General features: G+C 43.8%; 1 pseudogene; it reads left to right on the top strand.

Moving 5' to 3' along the window:
- Positions 1-446: 446 nt before the first annotated feature.
- LOC137900210 (actin-binding LIM protein 3-like) lies at positions 447-20,016 on the top strand (annotated as a pseudogene).
- Positions 20,017-20,675: the final 659 nt, after the last annotated feature.

Below are 20,675 nucleotides of genomic sequence, written 5' to 3'. Positions count from 1 at the left end.
TGTTCGGCGCTCTTCCTGCCCGGAGAGAGACGCTCCGACAACTCCGAAAGTCATCGTGCATCGGAGCGCATGCACGGACACGCAGGGGTCCGTGGAAGCGCGCTGACTGTCGGGTAAAGGGATGGAGGACCCCGCTCCACCGCGACGGAGGACCGGATTGGGTTTAGAGCAGAGGAGGATGAACATGACGGCGTGGAGGCGGGGATGGCACCAGTCCGGTTTCATCTGATTCCTCGGCCGGCTGCCTTTACGCAGGGCGCGGAGCGGCACAGTGGTCTGTCTGGCAGAGTAATCCTCCCTCCTGGAGGAGTAGGGGAAAGCCCCCCCCCCCCCCAGGCGGAGTCAGGAGGGGAGAGTTTAAATAGGGAGGAGAACCTGCAGGAGCATTTGGAGCTCCATCCTTGACTCGTGGACTTTAAATCAAGCGGCTGGACCTCTTCACCGTCATGAGTGGACAGACAAATGGTAAGCAGTGTGTGTGTGTGTGTGTGTGTGTGTGTGCGTGCGCGTGTGCGTGTGTTTAACTTGAATTTAACTTGAAATAGGTAAAACCCATTTTCCAACAGAGGTTATTGATCACTGACTGACTTATTGGCACAGTTTTTCATGATGTAATTAGCTGGTTTTCTGCCAGTGGCGGTTAGACTCAGAAGCTGATATTTATTGATCTGTGTCAGTGTTGGCCAGTGTTTTCATGCGTGAGTGTTGTGTTGAGTAGATTTCTTTGGTTTTGGTAACAGCTAGGGATTCCTCTGGATGACCCAATCATTGAATCCATCATTTGGTTTTAGTAAAAAAAATATGTTAAAAAAACCATTTTTAGAAATCCGTCTTTATTGCAATGAACTGTGACAGCGTTCAGGTGTGGCGAAGTAGGCGTGCTGTCCTTTGAAGCGCTGTGCCTGGCATAGATTAAATGTCCCACGGACTAATAGAATCACACAAAGCAGGTTTAATTCATGTGAGGCAGCTGCAGACGAGACACGAAGAGACACGATGCAGCTCCTCGACATCGCAGAGCAGTTGCTGCCCTAATTCTGTGAGCTGAGGGAGCTGTCCAGCCTGATAGGAGCCCCAGTGGGGCTTTTCTGATGCAAGTAGCACCATGTCAGTGCCGGATGACCCGAAACATCTGCCCCCAGACTGGCCTGTTTCACAGAATGGAATTCCTTTATTGTCTATTTATCCAGGATGTTTTCTCCACTCTGGGAAAGGTTGGCATGAATGTGCATTATTGCTAGGCATGCAGGATCTGCAGCCACTTAAGGGAGACCTGTCAGAACGCAGTGTCCAGAGGTCAGTGAGAACGTCCCGTCAGGCGGCGGCTTCAAGACAAGATAGGATGAGAACCGAAGGTTCTGTGCTGTCTTGTTCTTATCAGCAGCTGTTTGCATCGCGGCGCGTTCCGAAAAAAAAAAAGCTGTCCAGAATCTCAGGTTTTTAATTTTGGGACAAATCTTTACTTGTCACTTTAGCAGATAGATCATTTCAGGGCCATGGCGTGAACATTAATTGATCCCGAGGAGGAAGTAACTGGTTGCTTGTGTCTATTTTCACACACATTCCTTTTAATTTTTGGGGCTAAAGCATTACGTCTAAACCCTCACGTTCATTAGAAGTCAAGAGTCGTGAACAACGAACAACAATTGTTCTTAATTTAATTGTCACAACTGAAGCCATTAAAATGTACGACTCAAACCTGACGAGAGTCCAGAAGGAAGTCACTTGAGATTGCACAGAAATGTAGAAATAATGAAGTCATAAAAACACAATAGAAAAAAATATGGAGAATAAAAGCTTTACAGATAAGATGATCATGAGTGGGGAAAAAAGCCAAACTGTTTATAGTTGAAAGAGAATTGACAGAAAAGAGGGGAGAGTTTAAAAATAGAAAAGATAGAAAAAAGATCAGAATTTATACTTTGGTTGAACAATAAAAAAATAAAATCCACACATTAAAGAACATTTACATACAGAACAATAAGCTCATTCAGCTCCATCCACCAGAACATACACTGTAGTGGAAACAAACACACACACGCACACACACACACACCTACACAGGTGGCTCAGTTCTTTCTATATCTGTGGGTTCCGCTGCCATCTGGCTACAAAACCATTGCCAGTTTCGCTCTCTCTCTCTCTCTCTGTCTCTTTCTATTGTGTTGTCATTTTAGGCTGAGACAAAGTCTGAGCTACACTGTGTGTGTCTGTGTGTGTCTGTCTGTGAAGTCATTATCTTCTAATGAATGACTATAAGTCTTGCTGGATCCTTTCCGCTACTGCTCTATACACACACTCTACCTTACTCTTTATGTATCCAGTGTGAACTTTATGTTTGTGTGTTTGCTTCCTATATTGTGTTGTGTGTGTTTTTGCCTCATCGATCCGTTCAGGAATGATTTGCAGTATTTATTACGTGTGACTGAGAAGAGGTTCATCTAAATTAAAGCACGTGTTCCAGCGGTGTCTGCTTTCTATGCCAGACAGACCTGAGCCACTGAACTGAAATCTATCATTCTTTTTGGATTGCGTTTGGATGTCACTTCAAAAACATGCATCGGGTCTCTTATCTTTCTGTGACAGTTTGTTTCTTTGATCAGATGATTTCTGTTGAGGAGAAGAAGATTAAACGTGTCCTCTTCCCTCCTCTTCCCTCCTCTCCTCTCCTCTCAGTTCGATATCAGGCTGCTCTTTATGGAGGAAATCACAACAGCAGCTCTCCTCTCTCCAGCCGTGGGACCTCGGCCATTGTATGCGACCGCTGTGGAGGGGTGTGTCGCGGGGAAGTAGTGCGTGTCAAAAACACACACTTCCATGTTCACTGCTTCACCTGCCAAGGTAAACAAAAAGCCCACACACACCTACACACTTTAATGTGCTCCCACACACGCAGTGCACATCTGATATCTTAAACTCACAAGGCTTGATTTCCATTTATTTTCCCATCTTGGACTCATGCTTGTGCTCTCCTGCAGTGATTTCACCCGATCAATTTGCATATATAGATATTAAATAATGTCCCGCCTTCAGGCAGGATAGAACCAGGTGCTGCCGGTCGTGATGGCGGCGCCAGCGAAACACGAAGCTAGAGGAGAATCACTGTCTGTGGGAAACCTTTTGCTTTTCCATTGCACCAATTTCCACTCTCATTTGCACCAAAGCAATCCCTGAGGTTTTACTGACTTGTGGTCATACTGTGAAGATTAAGCGTCCCCTTAATGCTTTCAAGCAGTGTACGAATGTAATAAAAAATAGAGATGGATTAAATTGTAATAAGACGTAATCCTTTTTCCTCTTCCAACTCTCTAAAAGCAAACAAAAGAGGTAATTTGAAAAATAAATACATTTAATTATCCAACTATACTGAGTATTTAGTAACTTTAGAAGCCACAGCTCATGAAGTGCCTCAAAAATACATTTCACTTTCTTCAACACATATGCTGCCCGCGTTAAGAAAAGGCACAGAATGCATCATGGTCTGTATAATAAGATGTAGCAATAAAACCTGCGATTAAATGGTCTAAAGGATAAAACTGAGAAGAACAACGAGATTTTCCTTGAAATAACTATTTTCTGACAACAATACATAGACATTTACAGGATATACAATTTAATTGAAAGTCATTGAATCCTATTTGAATGTATTAGAGTTCCTACTGAATATATCCTCGTGTGTGCTGTTAGGTATTTCTATGTCTTTGCATGCTTTGCATGGAGATGGGACACAATGTATGAAGAGAGGTCTGCAGTCAGCAGCTTTCCAGCCTGTAGTCAGAGTCCAAGCAGCTAACCTCCTTTCACGGACCGGGACCCGCTCCGTCCCAAAGCGTGCTGAGAGACAGCGCGGTTTTCTCCCTTTGATCTTCCATCGTCTGGATGAACTAAGCCACAAAGCGCCGCAGAGGAGCGTTTCTTTTTGCTTTATTTTATTTTATGAGACATGCCACATTGAAGATCTTAAAAGTAACTAAAAGTAAAAGTAAAGCTAAAATGGCAAGTCGGACTGTTCCTTTGGTTGAATAACTGATTGTCTGACTGACTTTTGACAGAAAACCATCTCCAGTCTCATTGATGGAATCATTCATTATTATGGACGATTGATCTCCTGGAGTAAGCTTAATGACTTTTAGCTAATAGGCTGAGTAGACATGAAGTGATGAAAGAACAAGAACCAAATTGTCAGATCTTAATCCTGCCACATACTTTTTTTTTTCTTTTTTTGACACATGATTTTTTCCTCGTCTTTCTTCTCCATCTCCTTTGAATGTAGCAAATGTCATATATTACAAATGCATCTTTCTTTTTTTTGTTCCAGCAAAATCTCCTGTTTGTGTGGAGCGGAGTGAGCATGAAGCGATGAGATGAAAGGCAAACGTGTGTCTTGGTATGATTTGAGATCCTTTGGGTATCGTTGTAGGAAATACTGGAGAGCTTCAGCCGGGAAATCCATCCCATTTTGATGAGGCTAATAGACGAGGGAAGACGGTGACAGCGCGGTGCTGGATGGGCAGATCAATAGCCTCATTGATACCTCCCTTGGGCCACTCCAGTCTCTAAACCCACTTCCTCCCCCTCTAATCTCTCCCTTGACGCCCAACATTTCTTATCTTCTCTCCATGTCTTAGCCTTGTTTCTAAAATCATCCAAACGATCGAAACATGTATATCATTACGCTCTTATAGCATACTTACCATAAAAATGAACTGGAGAAAAGGATATATACGTCTCTCATTCTCTGGAATTTGATGGATCTTTTTCTTTTAACTAAAAGTCTGGATTACCAAATCATGGTTTTAAGTTAAAGGCGCCCTCCTTCATGCAAGCTCTTTTTTTATGTGTTGTGCAAGTACTTTAACCTTCTCAGCAGCAATACATGGGATTTTTCTTGTGGATGTTTTTTAGCCTTTATGGGATGGGAAGCGAGCCCATGGTCGACTGATGACTCGGTGTATGGGGCATGCACACACCAGTAAATGTGATTAATGAATCTAAATTACAGCCTGACCCACTTTGGTTTGACACAACATTGTTATTCTGAAGTAAAGTACAGACAGTCAGCGATCCAGTCACTGCCCACAGAGACAACAACAACACGTACAGGAGCGCTCAAACATGCACAGGGGTGATAGAAGCCGAGTTATAGCACCAATTTTCCTTAAACGTATTAATAGATCCTTTTAATGAAAATCTACGTTTTTCCAGCCGTAAATTAAAAAGTACTTCCTTCATCCACAAATCGTGGGATGGGGCGTGGGCAAGTAAAATAAGCTCCGAGCCAGCAGAGTAGTAAAGGCCAAGGCCTGTTTGAGGGGATTTGATAATAGGATGCCAAAGATGGCTGAACGCGAGTTAATCTCCCTCCACAATGCACTCAGTTTTAGGGCAACCCCAAAACATGTGGACATGGTTTACAGCCCACACCTATTACAAATATCACTGTTGGATACATTTGAGATAATCTTGTATTTGTATAATGTATTTTATAGAATACCTTACACTGGATCAAGGCATGACCGGCACAAATCGAGGACGAATTAACTCATTTCTAAGCCATGTCCCAGCGCTGTTGTCTGCAGCTCGTCGCCCCAACTTCTTTTAGTGGCATAAATTGACTTTAAAGGTGACATGTTATGAAAGAAAATCCCTTTTCCCATGTTTCTACACTCATATGTTGGTAGTTTCAAGTCATTACCAACCCAAAAACTGCTAAATTATACCTTCCAGTCAATCCTGTGTATTTTGCGCAATCAAGTATTGGTTCATTTCAGGCAGCACTCTCCCCCCGTTGTGATGTCACATCGGGGGGTACGTTCAGCCTCCAAATGGCCACTACAGCAATACCATGTTAATATTCATGTAATATTACAAGTTTATATGGATAAAATGACTTTTATGAAGGCCTTCCAAAGCCTTCCACTCTAAAATAGAATGAATTGATTTGTGTTTTTGGCTCCGGTTCTATCTCTAGAAGACATATAAAAGTAATACTGTTCACTTAAATGTCTTTATGTCTCCTGAATGACTCCGATAGACGTGCAAGCGAGGCAGCGAGACTGTTTGTCTCGCCGAACTACTTAACACAAGGGCTCAGATCCGATCAGCTCCATTCACTCCACTGGGTTTAGAGCCATTAGCTTGATTAGAGACCAGACATTGAATTCAGTGTCAGATATTGTGATGTCTAATTTACAACATGCATTCAGAGTATATGCACTTTAAGCCTCCTCCAGTTGGACTAGCAAATCAGCATTCAGCTCCTCTAAAATGTTGCACCAATCAGAAGCCGCCTCAGTCCCATAGTACTAAACATTCATTTGTCTGAAGCTCTATTTATTTGTTGTGTGTATCCATATCTGAGTGTATCTCTTTACTTAGACTTGCACCTGGTTCCATTAATGTAAAAGCATCTAACATGGGTGCAAAGGCAGGTGCAGTTCATTCTGAAATGCAGAAACAACCGCGATGCTGCACGCTGCAAAGGAAAGGAGCACATTAGATGATTGGTGGTCTAATCCCTAAAACCAGATTACAGCATTAACCCTTTAGAGGTCAATGAGGACAACAGGTTTGCACTCTCAATAACCCATACAGAATTTACCATGGACACAAACAAAGTACTGGCTACACTGTATTCTATTATTATTTACTTTACTCACAAAAATGGTTTAAGACTGGAGAATCAAATGTTCCTAATGACAGCAGTTTGCTGCATGCACTTATTGTGGTTTAACTGGAAGTCCGGCCTGTCCCAATAGAGTTAACATTTATACATTCGGTCAGTTTGCTTTCTCTTTCTAACAAAGTGATCTGATCCCTGTTTTCTCCTCATACGTGCCAGTGTGTGGCTGTGATCTGGTGCAGTCTGGCTTCTTCCACCACGCCGGCGAGTTCATCTGCACGGAGGACTACCAGCGGCTCCACGGGACTCAGTGTGACAGCTGCGATCAGTATATCACTGGAGAGGTGGTGTCTGCGCTGGGCAGGACGTTCCACCCACAATGCTTTGTGTGCAGCGTCTGCAGGTAAGGAAAAACTATTGTGTGTGTGTGTGTGCATTTGAAATTTGTTACGAAGACCATTATGGGACCCTTGTAGTAAAGTAAAGTAGTACACACATGCATGATGTGCTGACCCATATAAAGGTAAGGATAAATGCAGACAATGTAAGTAAATGAATGTGATGCTGCTATCTTTATTTGCTATAATAGGTCATTGATTACCATAACAGTGTCATAAAGTTTAGGGAGATTCTGAGAGACAGCTATGCTAGTAGTGTTACCCTACCTGATAAACAGCCTTTCTGTTACAAATTCACTATTTCAAGCAGAAACTAGTGAACTATGGAAGCGGAATGTTCCTTTAAGAATAATAGTTATAGTTGTTTCAGTGGTGTTTATTTAGACACTTTTAATGTGTCTTAAACTGGAGCACAAAGTTGATGACAGATCGCCATAACCAATAGTAACAGTAATAGTAACCGAGGTTCAAAACAGAAGAGCCGTTCAGGACAGGCAAACACGAGGAGTATATATATATATATATACAATATGCAGTACAGTAAATATATTTCTACATCAGCTGTGTGTGTTTTCTGTCAGGAATCCCTTCCCAATTGGAGACAGGGTGACCTTCTGTGGGAAGAAGTGTGTGTGTCAGCAGTGCTCAAACACCCTGAGCAGCAGAAAGCCCATCAAGGTCCATGGACCAAGCTGTAAGAGACAGACAATTACTAACACACACACACACACACACACATGTGTGCACAACCTTGCAATCAATCACATGATACATGTCTGGAATAAGAAGCAGAAAGTCTCTTTACCTAGTTCTGGTGGTTCCATCTGTTCACAACAGTGAACAGCGATGAAGACGAGGGTGTGTGTGATGAGTGCATCGGTGTTAACGCTGGGCTGCTTTTCCTCCTGTGCTCCAGACTGTGCCGGCTGTGGTGACGAGATCAAACAGGGGCAGTCTCTGCTGGCGCTGGAGAGGCAGTGGCACGTCAACTGTTTGAAATGCCGGACCTGTGGCTGCGCTCTCACCGGGGAGTACATCAGCAAGTAGGTGGCTTCATCCAACTTGTGTAGAGTATCAAAGATTCCAGAAGGATCAGATGGTTGGTAGTTCTCCAAATGTGAGACACGGCACAAGCGTAAATAACCAATAACAAAAAAAAAATCAAGAATTCTAGCAAGTAATGGGAAAGTCAGATTTTCTAAGTCTCATAATAAACTCGAAAAGCACTCGGAAAGTGCAGACCTCCGCCAAGCAGCTCATTTCCCTCCAAATTAGATTTACACCGTCCACACGGTGATCTGGATCATCATCAAAAGGTTCTAGGTTGTTCTCGGTATCTTTATACACCAACCATGAAAAGTAAAAGTGAATCAGAGTTGATGTGCATTTTTAACAGATTTTTAATCCATAAATGGAGTTTTAATGTTAACTTTTTTTCCTGGCACTCAATCTGGATCAGATCCAGAACACTTTTTACATGATAGTGCACATCGGACCCCTTCGTGACTGTGATTTTTAGTGAATTAATTGAATGTATATTTTATCAAATATGATTTGTTGAAAAAGCCTCCATAAATGGCAAAATCTGAAATATATATATTTTTTAATCCATATCATTCTCAAAATTTAACGGGCTCTAACTTCGACCAAGACACATCTTCTGATGTTTATTTCATTAAGATCCATCCAGCAGTTTTTCCGTAATCCTGCTAACAGACAGACAAACAAACGCTGTCACAAACGACCTCCTACACTTTGTAGTGCAGCATTTGAGTTTCCCAGTGTTTAATACATAGTGCAGGAATCTTCTTGAAATCCAGGCTTTGAATTCAAACAGGCTCTTTTCTCTGTCCCTTGCAGGGATGGGACACCGTACTGTGAGACTGACTACCACACTCAGTTTGGGATCAGGTGTGACAGCTGTAACAGGTACATCAGCGGACAGGTCCTTGAGGTGAGTGCTTCTTTCCGAGTGTGTGTGTGTGTGTGTGTGTGTGTGTGTGTGTGTGTGTGAGTGTGTGTCTGTGTTTAAGACACATGGCAGCAACAAGGTAAATGTGCATGAGTCTATAAAAAGCTGCGAAACATGTAGCTGTCCATCTTATAATTGACATCTTTGATACTGAAAGCATAATCAACAAAGCAACCCTCTCCTCGCCATCACTTCCCATTCCATCCTCGCCCCCCCCCCTCCTTCTGTCTCATCCCATCCCATCCTATCCTATCCTATCCTATCCTATCCCATCCCATCCTATCCTATCCTATCCTATCCTATCCTATCCTATCCTATCCTATCCTATCCTATCCTATCCTATCCTATCCCACATCTCCCTCAGGCAGGAGGGAAGCGCTACCATCCCAGCTGTGCCAGATGTGCACGGTGTCACATGATGTTCCTGGAAGGAGAGGAGATGTATCTCACAGGTGAGGAGAGCAAAGAGCAAAATAAATAGTATGGCGGCGACATGGAATATAAAATACTCAACTCCATTTGTGTTTTACTTATTCTCTATCACAGATTTGGAGCAAACATATTCTTTACTTCTTTAATTTCCTATTGATTTCCTATTGAAATTAGAGAAAGTTTAATATTGCAGTAATGTGTGTGTTTTTTTGCACTTGTGTGTGTGTGTGTGTGCGGAGCTCAAGTGTGTTGCCCCAAGGTTACACTCACTCCTCCTGATGACTTCAGGCATGCAGCAGGGCTGTGCATTCACCCTCATAAGACACACTCAGTCACCACACACACACACACACACATCTTGACGCTGAATGCTCGCTGCAGGGTGATGTGTTTGTCGTCTGCCATGGAAGCATGACTCAGCAAAAAGCAAAGCACTAAATGCCACGTCATTATTTAATTCTTTATGGCAGAAGCACAAAGGACCACATTGCCTCACTAGATTCTACTGACTGCTTTCGTTCCTTTTCTAGAATGTCAGAATGAGCCGATTGATTGATTTTATCATTTAGTCAGAAAAGGAAAAATGAAAGTCTTTGGAAACGCAATCAAAGTTATTCCCAAATGAATCACTTTGAATGGCGGAGCTAATTTCCTTAGCCCTGATGTGCAGCGCAGTTCTGAGATTGTGTTCCTTTTTCCGGCGCCGCTTAGATTCTCCTCATCCAGGAGATAAAGGATCTGGATTCCAAGGCCATACGTCTGCGTGGCAGCAGGGCTGAGGAGCGTGGGTGGGACGGGGCGCACTGAATCACTGCGCATGGGCTCTGTCTGCTGTATTGATTTAGTGTGGTTACTGTGTGTGTGCGTGTGTGTGTGTGTGTAGCCTTGTGCTTGTCTATGTGTGTGTCTGCAGGTCAGATTTACGGTGTTGAGAACGGTTATGTGTTCGAGTCGGGATCACGCAACTGAGTGTCTGTTTGACCTGCCTTACCCTTAGGCCTGATAAAGTGATAGATTAGTGCTTTGTTGTTGTTTTATTATTATTATCATTAATAATATTATTATCTAACACCCTCCATTCACTTCCTCATGAAATGTTAGTTCTCTGTCTTTCCTTTCAGGCCACGTCCATTTTTTTATTCAAATTTACTTAAAATCTATTTAGCCTTTAACCCGACTCGGACCGAACACCCAATAAAACACAGCTAACAAGGAAGCTAACTCTTAAGATGGCATCCTCCTCAAGATGAGGAGATTATATAAAAACATCTGGAAAGTCTGTCTGCATCGAACTGCATTAAACAGGATGTGATGAGGAAGAGAGGACAGTAAAACAATGCATCACTGAAACCTGCGTCTTCTTCTTTATGTCTGTGGAGACAAGACAGCTCACATAGTCCGCAGACTAGATATGCTGCCTCCAGTGTGTGTGTGTGTGTGTGTGTGCTGATTGATGGTGATGCATTTGACAGAAGCTGATCCACTCCTCGTAGGATCTAATAAAACTGTATGATGGCTGCTTCCCACACAGTGAAGAAGGTAAACCGAGATAAAATTGTGTGTGTGGGTGTGTGTGTGTGTGTGGGTGTGCATGTGGGTGTGGATGTGTGTGTGTGCAGGTTCAGAGGTGTGGCACCCCGTGTGTAAAGAAGCAGCTCGACTGGAGAGGAAGCTGAGGGTGAGTGATGACCACAAAACTCTATTTCTGTTTCTAACCCTCTCAGAAGCGTCACTCTGAAATGAAGCTGCCCTCCACATTATATTATATATTATATATATATATATATATATATATATCATTAAATATAAATCGTGCTGCTTGTGTTATTTCATCATCATCGATATAGACATGGATATACTGTATGAGCCTCCGAGAGCAACAGGTTGGAGTACCGTGGACATTTAAATCAGTTCCCTTTACCTTCCTAATTCCAAGGCTCTTAATGCTGAAGGAATATAGTGCATGATTTGTTTTCAGAATATTTTAATATTTAAAGAGTCATTTTTAAAACCTAAATGACCTCGAGCAGACCTTTTTTTCTGTATTTGAGCTAACCCTGCTCCTGCGTTCGTCCTCCCAGCTGAGACGCACCTCTGAGGCGGCGTCTGTTTCCCCTGCAGGCTCCTCACCGCTCCTTGGCTCCCCTCGCCGGCTCGTCTGTGTGAGTACTCACATCACCACGGTTACGCCGGCTGTGATCACACTGTCACTGTCACGTCACTCAGAGTAACTGACGTCCCTGAAAGAACTCTTTCTGATTGGCCGAGCCCTAGCTTCTATACCGGTATATCTACTGATCTGTCTGTCTGCTTGTCTGCCTGTCTGTCTGTCTGTCTGTCTGCCAGTCGAAGGCTGCCACTGATGTTCTCAACTATAAGCAGCTGGTGGCGCTCCCCGGAGGCAAAGCCACGCATGACATCCAGCGGCCCGACATCATCCCATATCAGGCTGACCACGCGCACACACCCCTCTCAGATGACACGCTGGAGCGACAGGTGTACACACGCACACACACGCACACACAACCATTACTGAAACTAACAGCATTAGGTAATTGACATGGCGAGTTACATTTTGTTTTATGGAAAAAATCAAAGGAAAAAGTGTAATCATCATTCATAAATAATTTTGATTATCAAAAGGTATATATTGATGCTCTATATTATTTTCTGTGTGTGTGTGTGATGAAATAACTCTTGCTTTTATGATACATTTCCATGAATGAACTGTAATCTTTTTATCTACCGGTATTTCTTTTTCTCCTTTGCATCCAGTCATTAGGATCCTTATCATCATGCACCCATGTAAGTACTTCTTCATCATTCACTTGACCTCATGGTTTCTAAACCTGACTCCTTGTCTTTGAGCGCCGCTCTCTTTTTGTCTCGTCGCTCCAAACAGAGTTAAGCGTTTGTGCCTGGTCTCTTCAGGCGTCCTGTTCAAACACAAAAGTATTATAGTTCTGGACAAGCGTGTTGCTGCTGCTATAAGAACTCATGACAAATCTGATCTAATGTACAGGACAAAACAAAAGAATATGCAAACACAACACAAACTACTTGCAAAAAAAATGAAAATATATGATTGTTTTCAAAAACTGTAAGAACGGTGGATAACAAGCACATAAATAGAGATTTTTCTAAAATACAATGATATAATTACATTTTCATTGCCGTTTACATTAATCAGATTTTCTGTGCATTATTGCAGGGTTACTTGTGAAGATAGAATTATATATATATACCTCTTTGGGGTGTTGTTAAAATGAAGGCAGGCAGCAGTATGTAACCAGCGCAGCTGAGGGAGGGCTGGGAAATTTTAGACATCTAAATTTGACTGCCAAGTTTAAGGTTGTGTTTGGTAATGACTTAGGAGGACGAGGCCCGTCTCGTGTCGACAGCAGTGCAGTGCGGCCACGTTCTATTTCAGCTCATTGTCGAGCCCGAGTCAACGAGTGATGAATTATTTTATGAATTAATTGTTAATAATGAATCTCATACAGACATGGGTGTTAATTATATCCGTAAGCAAATGAGCATATTTACAAAATGTTAATCTGTTTACTTAAAGCCTGGTTGCTTTATAGTTAAGGGCTCCATGAGAGGCTGTTTCCTCACTGCTGGACGAAACATTCAGGTGTGAATGCTCTGCAGCACATTCACCCAATATTAAACGGCTCTCAATGGGATTGGAAGGAGCCTTGTGTGCCGGCTAATTTACTGCATTTAGCTAATGAAAGCTTATTGCTCTCTCTCTCTCTCTCTCTCTCTTCTCCCAGGATCTCCTGGACGGTGTTGAGTTGAGCACGAGGCGTTCCTACAGCTCCGTCTTCACCGACTCTCCTACACACAGTCGCCATGGAGGCTCCCCACTGCATCGTTATCTCCCCGGTAAGACGTCCACTTCATCAAAGATAGGTGCAACACACACACACGTATACACACACACACACAGACGTGATTCATCAGGCTGTCTTCCTCTCTGTTTGGGGGGGGGGGCTCATTCTGCTGCGCATGTTTTGGTTTCTCGCACTGTGAGTGGCAGGAGCTCGCCCTATTACAATCCACCAGAGCCCAGTTGAGCCACACCCACCACCACCACCACCACCTTCCAAGCCCCCCAAGCATGTCCATATTCCAGGAAGGCTGCCACCATCATGCTGTCCCTCGACCTATTTACTAACCAGACATCAAATCCCACCTCTAATTATTCACTAATCGCTTTAACCTCCATTAACGACCCAATGCTGTACAATTTCATTTATTGTACATGATATATTAATTCATCCGCAAAATATTATCTGGAGACTCTTTTGATCATTTGCTGATCATCAATTGTAATGATATTTTTCTTCTGTAAATGGAATTTCTCTGACTAAAATAACCTGAAGAATCACTTTTCAAGAATTGCATCTCAAAAATGTCCTGATTAGTAATGACACATAAAGATTGTTTAGAAATGAGGCAGCATATTCAGTTACCGTCTTTTATAGATGCGCGTTTTGACTGTCTAAATGCTCTCTCACTCTTCCAGAGTTCTTCTTCCAAAAGCGTCTCCCAGTTGATGCCTCTCTGCTCGCTGAACGTTTCACTCCATCTTTGTTCCTTTCACTTTAAAAGCCTTTGCTTTTTCACTGCAAGCTGTCCGCCTGGTTTCCCTCCATCATTCCCTCCTCCTGCCATCAGTCCATCCCTCGCTGCATGTTCCCTCGCTCCGATTTCTCCAGAGCTGTTATTCCTTTGCCAACCCTGCGACAGCACTCCCTTCTTGCTTTTATCTGGAGTGCCTTGCAGTATACAAATGTAGCACGGATGGCCCGCTGGGAGTCAAACATCCAACTTTGAGTTAGGGTCAGGGAAGTTTGGGAAGTGTTTTTTTTGCCACGCTTTTTTGTTTTGTTTCTTTGCAGGCAACCACAATAACTATTTTAATGTCACGTAATCGTGCAACTGTCAGGGTTGTAGCCACATCGGCGGTGGGATTGCACATTCAATTTGTGAGATGAAGTATTGCTACGCCGTCTGAGTGGGCGGGTAATCCATCAGGCTCAGATGTCGGGCCTGACAGAGTTACAGTTCCTCAGAAACACCCAGAATGAATAACGCCGAGCTACAAAGTGCTGACCAGCCACTCTGTCTTCCGTCTAACCAGCAATCTGCGCTCTTTTAGGGAATTTGACTTTTCAGCAAGCGCTCCATAATGACATGCATGTGCTTGCGTTTAGTGCCGTCATGTACAAGATGCTAAACGTTTAGAAATCTCAGTGTTATTTAGGTAGTCAAAAATCCCGAAGCACAACTCCTTAACCCTAAATCTAAGCCCAGACAGAGTGTAATAAGAACATTGTGGATGCATAAATAATAATAACATTAATATGAAGAATGGGAGAACTTGGAAGGCAAATGTTGCAGCTTGACGGGTTACCATGGAGAACCTGCAGGATACAGCCGCAGCTATTTGAGGACAAATGTACAGTATATAGCACGTATATATACTCTATCTAGATTGTAAAACAGAGAGAGAGAGAGAGAGAGAATGGAAGTAAAAAGGGAAAACAGAAACACAGAGAATATTAGATGCAGCACCTAAATTATTACCGGTGGTAAATATAAAATGACTATTATGTCGTATTTTCACTGCTCCCTCAGTATGAATAATCTTATGCAGGCCACGAAGCCATGTCATCAGTGTTATTGGTTCTGTAAAAACGGGGCTTGGAACACATGTCCACCGCGTCTGTTGTTCACGCTGAACGTAAAATATACGCTGACAGTTGCCAGATGCAGACAACAGCTGGTGTGTAGAAAATACCACAAGTCATGCGTTGCTTCCCATCACATTTTCTTTCTCTGTCCCTTTTGTTTTGGATGTCTCTCCTCTCCTCCGCTTCTCCTCCCCTGCTATGCCCTCCTCTATTTGCAAGTGAATGTACTCCTTCTGTTTCCTCCTGTTTAGACACAAAAAAACCTTCCAGACATTGTTCAGTGAACAGTGAAACAGATCAATAATAGAAAATCCAATACTGTTTAAAACGTTCCACTCCTTCTCAACGGTCCATTTCTTAGCATCTGTCATTCTCAGTGTGTGACTTTGTCTTTTGGTCCTTTAGTTATTTGTGCTGATGCGCTCTCTGATCGTCTCTCCCTCAGACGCGTCTGGCTCGCCGACGGCCAATAGGAGCAGGACCAATGAGAACCTCATCAACTCCAGCCGCCGCTCCACCGCCAACTCCAACAGCCTCTATCACCCACAGTCCAACTACTACCCATATACCGGCTCCCCGAAAAGTACCGTCTCTTCTGTCTGTGCCCACAAGAGCTTAGGGACTTCCAAATGAATCTTCTCTCGTCTTCATCTCTGTCTCCAGTCTCCAGGGTGAGGAGGTTCTCATCAGGAGGAGAGGAGAATGGATGGAATCACAATATAAACAGGGTAAAATGGAAGATCAGAGTTTCCTCTTTGCTATTTGTTGTTTTAGGTGGGCTTGGTTAGATTATTCCTTCCAGCCTCTCTTACCGGACATGCAATGTGATTCTTCTTCTTCTTTATGTCATGGCCGTCTATTAACCCATGTGTCCATTCCATTATTCGACCTCCATCCATCCGTCTGTCCATTTGCCACCTTCATTCCACCCTTTGTTCCAACTCCTTCCCCTCCCACAGGGAATTGGCAGGATGATCCTGAAGGAGGAGATGAAGGCACGGTCAGGTTGCCATGACAATGAGCAGTGGGGGAGCGGATGCAGTTCCCGCTGTAACAGCAAGGAGGCTCTGAACAATGTCGGATCGGGCTCCCTCGATGGCTGCTGTAAGTGTGTTAAGCTAGCAGCACTTTTAGCCCCTGAAGCTAGCTGAAGCTAGCACCGAATAACCACGACTGCTGTCACTAGACTATCAACGACAACAGGCAACTTCAATGAAAACGCTTGTATGTGATGAATCCCGCCTCCTGAGTCAGCTGGGATTGGCTCCAGCCCTCCGCATGAACCTACACAGGATCAATGAATGAATGCATGAATGAATGAATGAATGAATGAATCTAAGCTCCACTTGTCCAGGGTGTAACCCCGCCTCTCGCCCGTTGACTGATGGGATAGGCTCCTGAACGACCCGCGACCCGGTAACGGACAAAGTGGTTCAGAAGATGAATGAATGAATGAATGAATGAATGACTGAAGGGGTGTTAATATCATGAGGTATGTAAATTATCTCTAATCATTAAAATCATCCTTTAGGGTTTCAATAGAATTAAGATTGTGATTTTAGCTCGAAACTTACATTTGCACAAGATTCCAATTGAAGTAATGTCCATTAAATAATATATTCACCTCAATTGGAGGAGGAGGGAGATGTGTTTGTGATCCTGAGTGAGCATTATTTGTGCTGGAGGGGGATTTTCTTCTCTATTCATTCTGTCATCGATCCTACTCCTCATTGCATTCGGCACATGAAGAGAAACAGCGTGTTTAGGTTCAGGTCAATGAGAATGAAAGACTGGCCCGTTATAACAGGAGAGAGAGAGAGAGAGAGAGGACGAAGGAGATTGAGAGTGAATTAAATTTAAAGGAGAACAAAAGGAGTGAGAGGGAGTGAAAAGTAATCTGGAGCTGTTGGGCCAAGACGTATGACACAAAGCCAAGAGGAGAGAAGCGGGGAGAGAGAGAGATGAGCGTCAGGCGGCCAGATGAGAGGGGTGTGGTTAATGAGAGTGTCCAGCGCTGTGTAATCACCGCGGCTTCATGGCGCCTGCTCCCATAGTACAGATTAGAAAACACACCGAGGTGTGTGCTCATCGGTTTCGTGAAAGAGGCTAATTACAAAAGGGGCTGACGGCGCCCTGACGTGAGATATGAGACTCTTGAACTGTTTTCTGGTCCATTCTTACAGGCATTGTGTTTTCAGGCTGTTGTGAGTGCAGGAAATGTCCTCAGCTTAGACTGAAGGATGGAACCCGATTAGAATTAGATGGTCACTATGACCCCAGGGTGTGTGTGTGTGTGTGGGGGGGACGATGACGTTTTCTCCAGTTATGGGGTGCAAAAGACAACGCCTCAGATGCCAAAGATTTTTAGGCTTTGAACATGTGAATCTGGGGACATTAATAAATTGCCCCCCTCCCCCTCTCTTTCTTCTGTCCACCCCCAGCGCCCAGGTCCATCTCCAGTGCTGACAGCGGTGAGTGGTCCAGCAGCGTATCCAGACCATCCACCACCCTCTGATCCCCTTCATCCTGTTTTTAAGTGGGAGATTGTGATCACACACACACACACACACACACACACACACGCACACACACACACACATGTAAGCTACAGGTAAGAAGATAAGCAATGTCGATCAGGCCTTTTTTATCAGCAGCTCTGACCCAGGATCAGCGACCTGCAGCCCTCAGCCACCTGTCTCATACTACAGTTTGAGATGGATGTGATTTGTGCCTCACATTAAGCACATTTAACCTCTTCACCACCTCTGTCTTCCGGAACAGATTTTAAACACAATAACACCCAGAGCAATAGCCACAAAATTATATTTAATATTACAAATAAAATCAATGCATGTAGAGCAAGTGAACCATAAATGTGCAACAACTTACTGTGAGCATTAAGTGCCAGCAGCAATTACAGAGAGGTACTTGTAGTATGGAGACCCTGATCAATGAAGAGCTTGGAGTTCTTCCTATTTGGAACGCTGATGAAGCTGGGACTAACACTGTCTCATTTCTTTTTGAGATAGAGCGGTGTAGATGACAGAGTCATTATAGCTCAGCAGCACGAATCTGTCTCTCTCTTTATTTCCTACTGCATCATGTCATTTTGGCATTGCTGTAACCTTCATATTCCGAGTGAACGAGAGAGAGAGGAGGGGGGGGGGGGGATAGCAGGTGGACAGAACAAGAGAGCAAAGACAGGATGGGAAAACACTAGGAAGGAACCAAGAGGCCAAGAACCAAGAGAGGGAGACAGAAGGAGGGTGAAGTCCAAGTGAGGAAGGACGGCCCCATGTGGTCAGCGTGACTCCGCTGCTCTCTGCTGGCTCGGCTGTAGCAGTGCACGCCACCGATCCAGGGAGAAATAGATGCTATGCTAACGACTGAAATTCTGCAGGGAAGGCTTTTTTTGTTCAGGCAATGATTATCATTCTCACGTGGTCTTTCTGATTTTAGCAATGCGAGTGAGCTTGCACTATGACTTCTCTTCAGGAGTCCATCAAGGGGCTGGGAGGAAGCAGATTAAAGCGCTTCCCTCAGAAACGGAGATGCTAGAACTCCCCGTGCCATTCTGAAATACACCAGAAACCTGAAATGTGAAGTTTATCAGATGTTTTCAGCCTTAGGTGCAAAGTAACAATACTTTTACTCGAGTACTATACTTTAAAGAACTTGAGTTTGTGGTAATGTTTTTATATTTGTCCTTGCAGATTCATACGTTGCCAAATCAGCCTCGTTGCCTGGATACGGTAAAGATGGACTGAACAGGGTAGGCAGTCATGGTGTGTGTGTGTGTGTGTGTGTGTGTGTGATAGAGAGAATGGAAATATTAAAGAAGATATCTGGAACCACTTCAACGTTGTTCGCCCCTCTGAGACTCCTTCCGTACGTGATCAATGATTGGACCGACTCTGATGTGATCCTTTACGGATGCAGCGTTTGAAGATTTTACTCTGCTTTATTGGATCCCTTCTCCTGGGATGAAACATAATCATTTGATTCTTGCCGAAGTGAGTTTTCTGTGTTCCAGCCTGGAAGCAGTGGAACCGATTATTCCCAGTTCGACAGCAGTCATGCGGCTAATTGGCAGCTCAAAGGTGAGCCTGTCCTCCAGCTCTGGTGATCTAGTGATCTACTTTTGTCCTGATTTAGCTTCTGTCGTGCCATTCAAGGGCGTAACAGTGGACTAAGCCACGATGTGACATTTCCTCATCCAAATGTCTGTAATAAATGTTATGTATTTGATCATAACAGCCATCTTATTTATAATCCAGTTTGAACCCAGTGCACATAATATAACTAACACTGCGTTTTCTCCTCTCCCTTTATTCCAGAATACAAGGTAAGCCTGCAAAGGCAAGAAAACTAAACTAAAAGTGAAACAATAGCTAACAGATCCGGATTATGTTTTCCATGTTTACACATCATTTTAGAATCCAACATTTTCAATGCAGTTATATTACCGCTTTTTTTAAATTGACCAAGAGGTTTAAGGGAATAAAACACAGGCTTCTCTCGCCCTCTCTCTCCTAGATTTATCCATATAAAGCCCTAGTTGTGTCCGTCAGAGGGCAGCAGCGTCTTCCCGGTGATGCGGACCGAGCCAGACTGGAGGTGACATTCACAAACGCAGACAGACGTAAAATGTGCATCGCAGAACAATAAATCTCTCACAGAACAAAAGAACCTGTAATATAGTAGATTCTACATCAAAAGGAGACCCTGAAACATCTTTTTTGTTTTTACTCCTTTGTCTCCTCTTCCTGCCAGCGTCACCTCTCACCAGAAGAGTTCTACAAGGTCTTTGGTATGTCAATGACTTCCTTCGATCGTCTTGCTCAGTGGAGGAAAAACGAACTGAAGAAACAGGTCCGACTGTTCTGAGGGAATGTTCTCCTCAGAACCTGAAGCTGGAAGAACAAGGGGGAATACTGGAATCTCAAAGCCGGAAGAACAAGGGGGTATCCTGGAACATCAAAGCCGGAAGAACAAGGGGGAATACTGGAATCTCAAAGCCGGAAGAACAAGGGGGAATACTGGAATCTCAAAGCCGGAAGAACAAGGGGGAATACTGGAATATCAAAGCTGGAAGAACAAGGGGGTATCCTGGAACATCAAAGCCGGAAGAACAAGGGGGAATACTGAAATATCAAAGCTGGAAGAACAAGGGGGTATCCTGGAACATCAAAGCCGGAAGAACAAGGGGGAATACTGGAATATCAAAGCCGGAAGAACAAGGGGGAATACTGGAATATCAAAGCCGGAAGAACAAGGGGAATACTGGAATATCAAAGCTGGAAGAACAAGGGGGTATCCTGGAATATCAAAGCCGGAAGAACAGGGGGGTATCCTGGAATGTACCATGAAGGCTTGGAAGAACAGCTGCTTTTCTCTCTCCTACCAGAAGGTGGCAGTGTGCTACTGGAGGTGTGGGCTGATACAGCACCTGGGGGGGGGGCTGGAAGATGAGGGACTTGGTACCTTGCTGAGAGTCAAACTCAGTCAACTTACAAGTCTCATGTTCTCTCTTTTTTAAAGCTGGC

The sequence above is a fragment of the Brachionichthys hirsutus genome, chromosome 10, assembly GCF_040956055.1.
Source record: "Brachionichthys hirsutus isolate HB-005 chromosome 10, CSIRO-AGI_Bhir_v1, whole genome shotgun sequence".
NCBI lineage: Eukaryota > Metazoa > Chordata > Actinopteri > Lophiiformes > Brachionichthyidae > Brachionichthys > Brachionichthys hirsutus.
The sequence above is the reverse complement of the archived record's forward strand: the minus strand, read 5'-3'. Positions and strand labels throughout refer to the sequence as shown.